Here is an 11332-nt window from a genome sequence, read left to right as displayed (position 1 = left end):
ATTTTTTGTCTACATTTTCTAAACAGCTCAAACAACTGCTCTGCAAATAAAAGAGTTTATATCATCCTGTGGACTAACTTGTGCCATGCTCTAAGTTCAATTTTCATTCTGTAATGTATCCTAAATTGTTTTAAACATTCATCACAAATCTGACCACTTATCAGAAAATTAAAGAGGAGTTTTCTTTGTCAGTTTACTTTGTATTATGCTAATTTCCTTTAAAATCTAGGATACTCGAAGACCTGTAGAGCACTGTGATGTTTATTATCTGTTGCTGTCTTATCCTACACTGATGGAGTTTTTCAGCAGTTTTTAATGTTTTTGTTTTTTTTTTTCTTTCTTCCTCGTTGAGCAGAATCAAAACCTCTATGTACTTTGCCCATTTTCTTTTCTTTTTTGTTTTGTTTTGGTTTCCAAATAGTAGTGAAAGAACTTTATCTTTTCCTTTCTCATTCAGTGTGTAGTGTGTATGCTCAAAGACTGTTGTGTTCTTGGCTAAAAATTCCTAGCAGACTTAAACACTGGTACTTTTTCCCCATTTTGACCATTCATCTTTTTAATCTGCTGCTGCTTATTTTCCCTGATAGCACAGTCCTTTTCTCTAACAAAGCACATATTCATATGCATCCTACTTTCTCTGCTGATCACCTTGGGTGCTTCCCAATGCTTGCTCCTGCTGTCATTTCCTCGCTGACATAACCAGGAAGAATTCCCTCAGCCAGGTCCCTCGTGGCTCCGTGGGCCGTGTGCAGCTCTACAAGGTGGACTTCCTCGGTACCAGAAAGATTAAAATCGGCATCTGCTACTTAAAGCATTGTGGATTCCTGTTGTAGGTTTTACCCTGGTGAGTACTCCAAGTCAAACAATACCGCGGTTGTGAATTGTTGTCTCGCTTGCAGCCTTATTTCTCATTCTTGGCTTGTGTCCTAGAATGGGATCCAGAGCAGTTACTGACTACAGTGATACAAAAGAAAACACACCACAAAAGAAAACAGTTGTACAATCCACTTGCAAGCACACTGCTCCTGTTGTATGCTTCTGCTGAGCTGGCCCCAAAATACAGGTAATTTAAATTCCCCAGAATGAAAATTAAAAAACAAACAAGCAAACAAAACCTTGACCTGCTTATAATCTCTTCCTCACTGGAGAAAGAGGAAACAGAAAAGAAAAACCTTTTAGGTATTCAACGTAAGTGCCCTTGAGGCTGAGAAACTTGACTTTTAAGTGCTTCTCAGTACTTAAAAATCCTCATAGCCCTTGATGTCTGCTGAAGCTGCTGTTAGTACAGCTCTGCCCAGCACTAGTCCTGCCTTCTTTCCTCCTCTCAAGAGGACACTGAACCTCTGTCACAAGGAGAGTACTGCTTGCAAGCAAGGCCACATTCTCCAAAATTTGTGTCTGAAACGACTTTAAGGATTTAGTTGTAAACAGCATTTCTGGTACTCCCTACTGAACCTCAATAACTGCAGCAGCAATCCTGCCAGGAGCCTTTTGCTAGGACTACTGATGGATGTCCCAAACTAGAGGCAGAAATGATGCACTGAACTTCCAAATTAAAGAAACTGTAATGGTTGTCCTAGAAGTCTGTTGTCTGGATGGTGACCACATGTGAGCACAGAAAGGTTCATCAAGTCCCCAGAGAAGGGGCAAAGTGTCCCCCTCTGTCCTACCACTGCAGGAGGAAGACAAGAGGAGAAAGTACAGCCCCGCTGAAGACGAGTGGAGTGTTGTTTAGAAATAGTCTTCAGGAGATGGCGAGGGAAATAACAATGATACCTAGTTATCATCAGAGAAGAGAACGAGAGAAGAAATATATATATATGTAATGCTATTTTAAGTAACTATAAAAACAGCTAGAAATGAGATTAAGAACAATGTGCAGAGAAGATGGAAACAGAAGTTGCACAGAATTTTTTTTTTTTTTTAAAGATAATTGAAAGCTGTAAGAAATTACATTTCAAGATGAAAGCAGGCTTAGACAGGAGAGAAATTACAGCAAAAATAAAAGATACAATAAAGAAAAGAATTCTAAGGAAAAATACAGACACTGAAATGTACCAAAGAGAAAATGGCAAGAAAATGGCAGAAAGAGTAATGAGAAGGAAATAAAGGAGAAGAGAAAGAGATTGAATGATTGACTATTCTAACACTCAACTGAACTTTGATGCCACCTTTTTTTTTGTCTTAAGTACACTGACCTTCACTTTTACAGAAATCTCTGGGCATATATTGGCAGATGCTGTTTAATACTGGCAAATTCAGTGCATGAGGATTCTCTGAAAAGGGCGGAGCTGGCGTCTCAGGCTTAACCTACTCCCATTTTGCTACTCAAAATGGGATAGATGATTCAAATTTTAATCAGAATGTAAAAGAGTGGTTACAGTCATTTCAAGCTTCCTGCCTGACCTCCAGAAGTCCCGTGCCAAACAGAGTCCAAGAAGGAACAGCCAGTATTAGAAATAGATATGTTTTTTTTTCATACTAGAATTCAGGAATGATATTGTATTTTCACTGTGCAGGTGATCGCTTCTCTGCCATCATCTACAGCCTCATCACTGAAGGATGAGTGAAAGCATGTTTTCTCTGCGTGCAGCCAGTCCCATGCTTGCAGAGGACACTGTGAGGATCAAAGCATTTGCCTGGGGTCAGCAGCGATTCCCTGCTCTGTTGTAAGCTCCCCATACAACTGCAGGCAAATCCCTCTGCCTCCCTGGGGCCTAGGTGCGAGGCAGCACACCTGGCCGTGTGCTAAAGCCACTGGGCTAAGGGCAGTCAAGTACACGTGGCCTCATCCTGCTAAAACCCAGCTCCCAGCAGAACTCAGAGGTGTTCAGGCAAATGAAAAGGTAGTGGCAAAGCCTGGTTTCCAGGTACGGAAGTGTCAAGAGTGAGGATTTGGGACTGGAGGAGCCCACTCAGCTTCACAGCTGTGCTTCACGACCCTTTGCAATGTCCCTTGCTGTGCACTGCCTGTCCCTGGCTTAGCATCTTTCTCTTGTTCCAGCAAAGCTTCCACTTAGCACAGCACAGGGCTCAGCATTTTGTTGTGTCCCTCCTTGGCACCATCAGCAGCGACACTTCGCTTCCCTCTTATCTGGCCTCTTTGCTTCACCTTTTCTCTATCGCCTAATTATTATACCACAGATATATTACCTTGGGATCAAAACAGTCCCTCTCCACACACATGTAAATTCTAAATTACCTCATCGCTAATCTAGGAAACAGGCAGCTTTCCATACTAGCCGGCAATCTGTTCCTCTAAAGCTTAGCAGTTCAGAGCGGAGCCTGTCTCCCTCAGAGAGACAGCGCCTACAGGGCCCTCTCCTCGGGGCCCCTGTGCCTTGCTGGCTGCCTAGCCCTGGTCCTCCCAGCCCCAAAGCACTGGGGTATCGGTGCTTACACACTTCCACGGGTGACCACCCACAGCATCACTGCCCCGTACAGAGCTGTGGTGGGGAAACTCTAAAATCACCGCCAAAGTTGTACCTGGTTATCTGCTGTCACATCCCTTCTCATCTGGGAAGTTTTAGTGCAACTAAATCAGTGCAATGTCACTGCGTGGTAATTACAGTTCATCCTATTTGCGGACTCTTATTACAGCAGCTGTCAATTAAATGGGTTGCTCACATGCATTTTCAAGTGTGGCATGCTTATACATTAGGGCATCTAACTGGAGAACACAAGAAGCATGTGTTCTGTGGCAAATTGAAATGCAAGGGAATAAATTAGCATCTTCCTTTAAAATAGCTTGCTTTATTAACGCGTGTTTTGTTCAAAACTGAATGGAGAAATTCAGGCATTCATGTAAAATGTACACAATTGAATTATCTTTGATATTGCTTGATGGTGATTGGGAAACTAGCATTGTTTTCAATGTATTTCACAACTGGTTGCTTTGAAAAACTGCTTACTGGTATATAATATTTACCATTAACTGAGAAAATGATCTGGTGCCTGAATACAGAATTATTGAACGGGTGTTTATTGTCTTCTTGCTGTCTTCCCTATGCTTTAAAAAAGGCATGAACAAAACAGGCTGAGTAATGGCCTGTTAAGGTGCTATTTTAATTTTCAGCCACTAGCAAGTGCTCTTGAATAGTTTTTCAAGGCAGAGAGTCCTTGAGCCCCCATGAACTGCAAAGTCTGAACCTCTGATTTAAATTTGTTGGAAGCAGGAGAAAGAATGCAATTTATACGGGGGAAATGCAGTGCCACTGGTGCGGAGGCAACTTCCCCAAACAGGCAAGGGGCTTGACTGAAGTTATTAGTAAGCAGGATTCAAAACAAAATGACAGTGCTGACAATCTCTGCAGCTTGCAGTCATTTTTTATTTCTGTCCATTGGTAATCCTGGTTTAAAATATCCGCAGCTTTGTCAGGAGCTTCTATTTCAGCCCACTTGTACCTGCTGTTACTTGTTTTGTCATGTGTGCGCGCATGTCAGCTTGCAGATTTAGACACTTAGCTAGGCTAAATAAACAGCAAATGCTGGGTATTAGTCTGGGCTGAAGTCTGAGCCTTGTGCAAACAAACGTACTTATAGCTGGATGAAAAGGTAATGATTTATTTAGGACTTGAAGAAACAAGTTGTCAATTCTCACCATATGCAACTGAAGTTTTTGGTCCTCACCTTCACCAAGTGAATATATATATACATATTTATATTTTATGTTGACTGAAGCTTGATACTGCCTTAATAATAAAGTGAAGATTTTGTATTTACATGCTTGGACAGAGGCTGAGATATTAATTAATTGAAGAGGGACAACAGAAACCTCCAGCAGTGTGCAATTATTGTTTGCATGCCCAGTAATGCCAGTTCAGAAGATGCATGAAGCACCACTGGACATGTTAAACTGTTCCTTCTCTTACAGGATAAAAAGCCTGTAAGACTGAGTGGTTAGGATTTCCAAGCTACTTACAGAATTCTTCTTAAGGGAAACAAGCTCTCTTGCTTTTGACTCTTAGTTAGTGATCACCAGTTAACTCCAGCACTCATTTTCCCCCACCCCCTCACCCTGCACAATTCATACTCATTGTAATTAATTTTATGGCCTTTTTAGCAAAGGGAGACCTCTACATTTTATGCTACATTGCACAAGCAATTGAAAGTTGCAGATGAAAAAAACCCAAGCACCAACTGTTTAGCAGGTTTTTATTCTATTTTAAATGAGCAACCTATTTAAATCAATTATCAGCTTAAAATGAGCAGCCTGATCTAATTAGTGTTAGCCCCTGGTGGGTTAATGAATGAAAGGGAGGTGCTGGGCAGATGTGCTTTCCCCCAGGATATTCTTCTACTGACCACATTGACACAGAATCCTTCTAGGTGGGAGGATTTTATCAAACAAAATTGCTCAGAACAAGAATTCTCAGATGCAGAATTATTAATTCTATTAGGAGAGCAACGTGCTATATGGTGTTGGGGTCTTTGCTTTAGTTGTGTGTGTATTTTTGCCAGAGTTTTTAAAGCAAGATTTGTTAGTGTGAAATAAGCCATAACAAATCAAAAATAATTTTATTCTAGAATTAGCATGTGAATCCATTTCTGCAAGGCACAAGATTTAAACATATTTATTGAAAATGCTGACTAAAATGTTCAAGAAACTTGGTCAATCATCCATAGGTCAGCTCATACCCATCATTTATCCCAGTTCTTAGGTCCCCAGTTACTTAAGCATAATGTCCTCTGTGCTTTATTATGTAGCCAATTAGTTAGTTTAATATAGTACATGCAAGCAGAAAATATGATAAGTATCATTAATTGTGGCAAAGGGAGAAAATCATGCTGTTAACAAATGGGCTTATTTTCTTATTCCTTTGATGCGTTTGCTGACTGCTCTGCTGTGAGTGCACAGATGTTTGTATTTTTGGAAGATGACATTTCTTGAACCAAATGCTAAGTTGCTGGTAAATATTGCAATTTGTAACTGTGCAAGACTTCCAGGTTTGTTATTCTCGATGTGACTTTTAAAGCAGGCCCTGCTGCTTTCCCCTCTTTCCCTGTGTTTCTCCAGCCCAAGTGGATCCATACAGAACAGTGGTCACCCTCCGGTGCTCATCTGATCCCCCTCAGCTGGGGTCTGGATCCTCTTCCATGGAAGCTAACTGCTCTCTTTCCTGTCACTTTTACAGGTGTAGCACTGGTTTTCCAGATTCCCATCAGTCTGTTCAGAAAGATATTTATATAGACATGACAGACGATAAAATTTACAAACATTCTCAAATGGCAAGAAAAATATATTAACTTGTTGACACTTGTGTGTTATTCCTGGATCCTCAGCCTCTGCTAGGTGAATAATCAAGGCTTCCTAAATTTCTCTGTTTAGTTGGGACAAATACACAGATGTTGCTGAATTATAACACTGTAGAGCAAACACTGAAGTATTTGATGGTAGGGACACTGCTTTAAATGTAGAAAACTCCCTTGGTGCTGTTTTGAAACATTTTGAATATTTTGAAATAGTCGACAGAGTGCATGAAGTGAAATGATCTGATGGTTGTAGGGTACAGAGGCTTTGGCAAAAATAACTGGTTGGGTAGATAACTTTGCTTTGCTTTGCCCAGTGGCATGCATATATGTCTGTTAGAAAAGGTGAAAAGGATTTTTAAATGATGAGTGTGAAGAAGACCTTTTAAAATCTCTAAATAAGTGCATCAGCAGATATATTAAAAAAAAAAAAAAAACTACTCAGAAACAGCTGCTGACCCACTTGATCTTCCCAGACTTTCTATTTCTTTTTTTACTTTTGCATTGCAAGCGCTTCTCTGAAATTTCAAGTCTTATGACTTTGTAATTATAAGGTGAACATTTTCATAGTACAGAAGAGCTTGTAAGCAAACAACACACACAACTACACAATATTTATCTGAAAGTTTTAATGTGGAAGTTTTAAAACATTTGCTAAGTCCCATTGGCATGCTTTGACAAGACTAAATAAACCACAGACTGTCATTTGGAAAATGCATAAAAAGTATGATTTCTTTTCTTTTCTTTTTTTTTTTTTAAGTCAAATGTTAGCTTCAAGTTTTTTGAGGAGACTATCTGCTGCCTTTTGAGGAGAGAAACCAAGAAAAATAACTTCTGAGTTTTTTTCTCCTTTTGAAAGTGAAATTAGAACCCAATAGATAATCATAGTTTCACCATTAGTTATTACAATGATTTATTCAATTAACCTCATGAATATAAGCCCTATCATTAAATAAGCTAAATTTGAGTGCAACAATTACAACTTTTGCTAACTGGAAGCAGCATAAGTATTAAGTGTTTAAATATACCAATATTGGAGCATGATAATTTTTAAACACAATTACATCTTTTATTATATTTTGATTAGATTAAAATTAATGCATTATTAAGCCATGATATGTTCTACCATCTAGACCTCTGTATAGACAAAGATAGGAGTTCCCCCCTGCACACACCCTTTTCTCAGGTCTAAATTAATTAAATTCCCTTTAATTATAATTTACTAAAAAGCTCCACTTTTACCACTATTATGTCTTTTGAACTTTGAAATTCAAAAAAAAAAAAAAACTCCTTAAAATGGTCTTTTGCGGGAGAACTGAACTGTCAGCGAATTCAGGCAAAATTAATTATTTCAGCTTGATAAACCTTTTCATCTATTTGACTCCTTATACAGAAAAGCCAATTAATAATGTCAAACATGCTTTGCCTCCAGGGACCAGCGGGTTGTAATGAGTGTGTTTACTGCGGAGTGGCTATAGCAGAAAGAACCGCGTGTAGCGGCGCTCTAATCGCGCCACACCTGTCAAGCTGAGTCTCATTATCTGTGTACCAAGGGCAAACCTCATTTTGTCAGGAGTGGTTTTCGAAGAACTAACAACTGCCTGGGGAAGCATACAGGACTGTCGGCCAGTAGACGAGTCACTTAATTACCAATCAGAGCAGCAGAAGTGAATTCCTAATGTTCTTTAGTACCGACCCAGCTAATCACCGGGATGTGCGTCTCACCTTATCTGGGTACCCGGACCAACCATTCATTTCAGCATGGAGCTAATTCACCGCTTTTTCTCTACGCTCTAATAGGCTGGGATGGACAATGTTGCTTGGTACACAGCTATTCATCAAGCACACGTCATCTTGCCAGAGTAACCAATCTGATTGCCTCATCCCCTTCTGATTATTAGCTGATAACAGGGTGGCTCTTGGTGAGGGGACAGCCGGTGGGCAGGGACACCCATCTGGGGCCACCCAGACATGTGTGAAATGTGCAGGAACACGTGCACACCCAGCTCTGTAAGACGAACAAAGGGCTGACCTTGGAGTGGATTATATTTCGGAAGCCATGTATACACATTACCTAAGCACTCTGAACTTCCCCCCGGGATAAATAGTATTATCCTTACTTTACATATAGGGAATGGAGACAAACTTCTGGCCTGTGACAAAGAAATTTGTCTCTCCATGGAGTGGTGGAGGCGTGCGTTGTCCTTGGGGGAGTTCCTGAAGGACTCTGTGCTCTTGTCATGCCATCCCTAACTCCAGAGATGCAGTTTCTCTGCTCTATCTGGACCCTGACAGCATCTCTTCAGCACAGCAGTTTACCCTGCTTATGGCTAAAGCAAGCAGGAATTAGGAAAGGCAAAAGGCCTGTTTTTTTATTTTCCAGGAACTGAGCATGTTGGGCTCTCCCTAAGAACCCTCAGAGTGGTATCAGTTTAAATGCAAAACATCCTGGGGTGCAAGCAGGAGGCACGTCCCTTTCCAGGTGAGACTTCTTATGGACTTCACTGGGTTTCTCAAATAACCAAGGGTTATTAACTACCGGACCACTCTGCATTTCCTTATTGCCATGTATTTTTTAGCAATACTGATCTCTACACAGTACATGCTGCTGTTTTTAGAAAGTTGGACTTCTTCTTACTCTACTCTACTTGCAGATGACAAATGAAATGCAAAAATTGCAATGTAGGAAGGCTTTTGCTTAGCATATGCTAAACTAACTCTGGTGAGAGACTATTCTGAAATTCTGGAATGCTAACAGATATAGGAAATCCAAAGTGACTGCCTGCCAAGAGAGATTTTGCTCTTTAATTACTGCTGAATAGCTGCAGAAGTCAAAAGGTCAGTTTATTGGCTGGGTAGAAAGAGCAAAAAGCTCCATGAACACTGAAAAATAAAACAAGAGGAAGAACCTCTCTCCACTCTACCAAGCCTGGCCACCACAAAGAACAGGGATATTTATGAGCTGGTTCTGCTAGATGACACTCCAACTTCTTCATGCCTGGAGGCTGGGCAAGGGCGTTTGACAGTAAAATCCCACGGAATATTACATGGACTCCCAGTATGGGATCATGCCATCGATGATGCTGGGTGTTGTGGGCTTTTTGTTTGTTTGTTACATTTTCTATTGTAAGACTGAATTGTCATGTTCTGAAACTACGGCTGCATTCACCTGCCACCAGTGTTAATTACTCTGCCCTTATACTCATATCCTTTGCAATTAAGCAAAGCAAACTCTATACAAATTAATGCAAGATTACAAAAATAAGGGGAAGAGGAAATGTGTTCGGAACCCCAACTACTCTGATGCTTGTGCCTTTGTGTCAGAAAGTCAGATGCAGGAAAAATTCACTTCTCTTGTGCCCTGGCTTATCCACTGGGGAGGAGATTATAGTAGCCAAATGAAAGCAGGTATAGACATTGCCAACGTGAAAATATCCCCAGAGCAGGTTGTGAGCAGGAGGAGCTGGGACCAGGTCAGCAGGATTATATCCATGCAGATACCAATTCTCCACTGAACTATCCCAGTTTCCACAAGCTAGCACAGCCCTGGAGACTGCTGCTGCCTGCCCAGGAGAGCTGTGCAGCCACACGGCTTCTCTTGGCATTTGGCCCAGGGGACACCAGATGGATGCTGAGCAGAGAAGATAATGCGGAATGTTGGATCCAGGGGTGACAGACCAGTGTTAAAATAATCCCGTATTCCCCTGCATTTCCTTTCTTGGAGTGCAATCTAGCAAAGCAGTTAAACATGCTGAAATCAAACTTACTGCTTCTATGACTGTGCACAGAGGAGGGTCCATAAGGTCTTGTATACCACCTCAATTTAAGGTAACCTTTGCTAAATCACTGATAGGGGTTTGCACAGTCAGTTTCCACAATCAGTGGAAAGCAGCAGAAGAAATAAAAGCAATGAACTGGGAAAAAGAAGACCTGGGATAGCCAGTAAAACAGAAATGAGCCTTGCAGCAGAGGAAAAAAGAGATGCTTTGTACTGATTGTTCATCAGTCTTCTCATCATTCAAGCTGTGATGTTACTTCAGCTTTCTTCAGGTTTGCTTTCTTCTCCTGACTTTCAATACTGATCAAAGTCTAGACTGTCCTGATAGCTCTACTCTCAGGCCAAGTACAGTCTAACCTCTCCTGTTAATGCAGTAAGTGGCATTCATCTTTCCTTATGCAGGCAAGGGTGAAGAAGAGGTCAGCAGCCCTAATAATTGCAACTTGGGCCTCTTTGTTGGTGTGGTCATATGATCTTTTGTTTTCCATTTTAAGACTGACAAGTCTTCAAAACCCTGGCAATACTCAAGTTTTGCAAAATTGATCATTTTAGCTGGTGGTAAAACTTTTAGTATTGCTAGTATTTAAAATTTTCAATGGGGGGAAATCTTATCAAATCTATCCTTTCTAATCCAGCTGACCTACATCTAGAACTCTAAATGTGTTGAACTGACATAATGAGATGGAAGTATTTTGATACCTATGTGATATAATACTGCCATAGCAGTATTTTGATGCAGATGGGGCTTGGATGCCTCATGCCCCTGTGCTCTTTATGGGCCATTACTATCAATATCAGTTTTGGATATATTTTTTTTAATTATTATTATTTTTTTTTGGTCTAAAACATGGTAGTAACTGAGGGGTCTCTAGAGAAAATGGCTTATTGAAGAGAGGTGGGAGGGACACCAAGCTGTAACACTGCAGAGGCAATGGGCAGTGCTGGCTCAGCTCATAATGCAGTGCTTTGTTTCAAAAGCATGCTCCCCAACTCCTTTCTTTTCTTCTCTCTTTGCTCCAAGGAAGAAAACTTTCTGAAGTTTCAGAGGTGAAACTTCTTGCTTTTTACACTTTCTTTTTTTTTTAGTTATTATTTGTACTGGAAGTAGACTTTCTACCTCCATAAAGGCTGGTGAATCTGGAGATGGTGGTTGCAGTTTCCAGGTTGAACCCAGCTTCCATTTCAATGCTATTGGTTGGTAAAGCCTCTTTTGCCTTTGAGGGCTTTGGATATTGAGATATAGAGGTCTCTAAACTCCACACTTTAAATTTGATTCTCTCAACATGTGATCTCTGTGTTTGCCTA

Source organism: Cygnus olor, chromosome 6 (genome assembly GCF_009769625.2).
Source record: "Cygnus olor isolate bCygOlo1 chromosome 6, bCygOlo1.pri.v2, whole genome shotgun sequence".
Lineage (NCBI taxonomy): Eukaryota > Metazoa > Chordata > Aves > Anseriformes > Anatidae > Cygnus > Cygnus olor.
Note: the sequence above shows the minus strand (reverse complement) of the source record.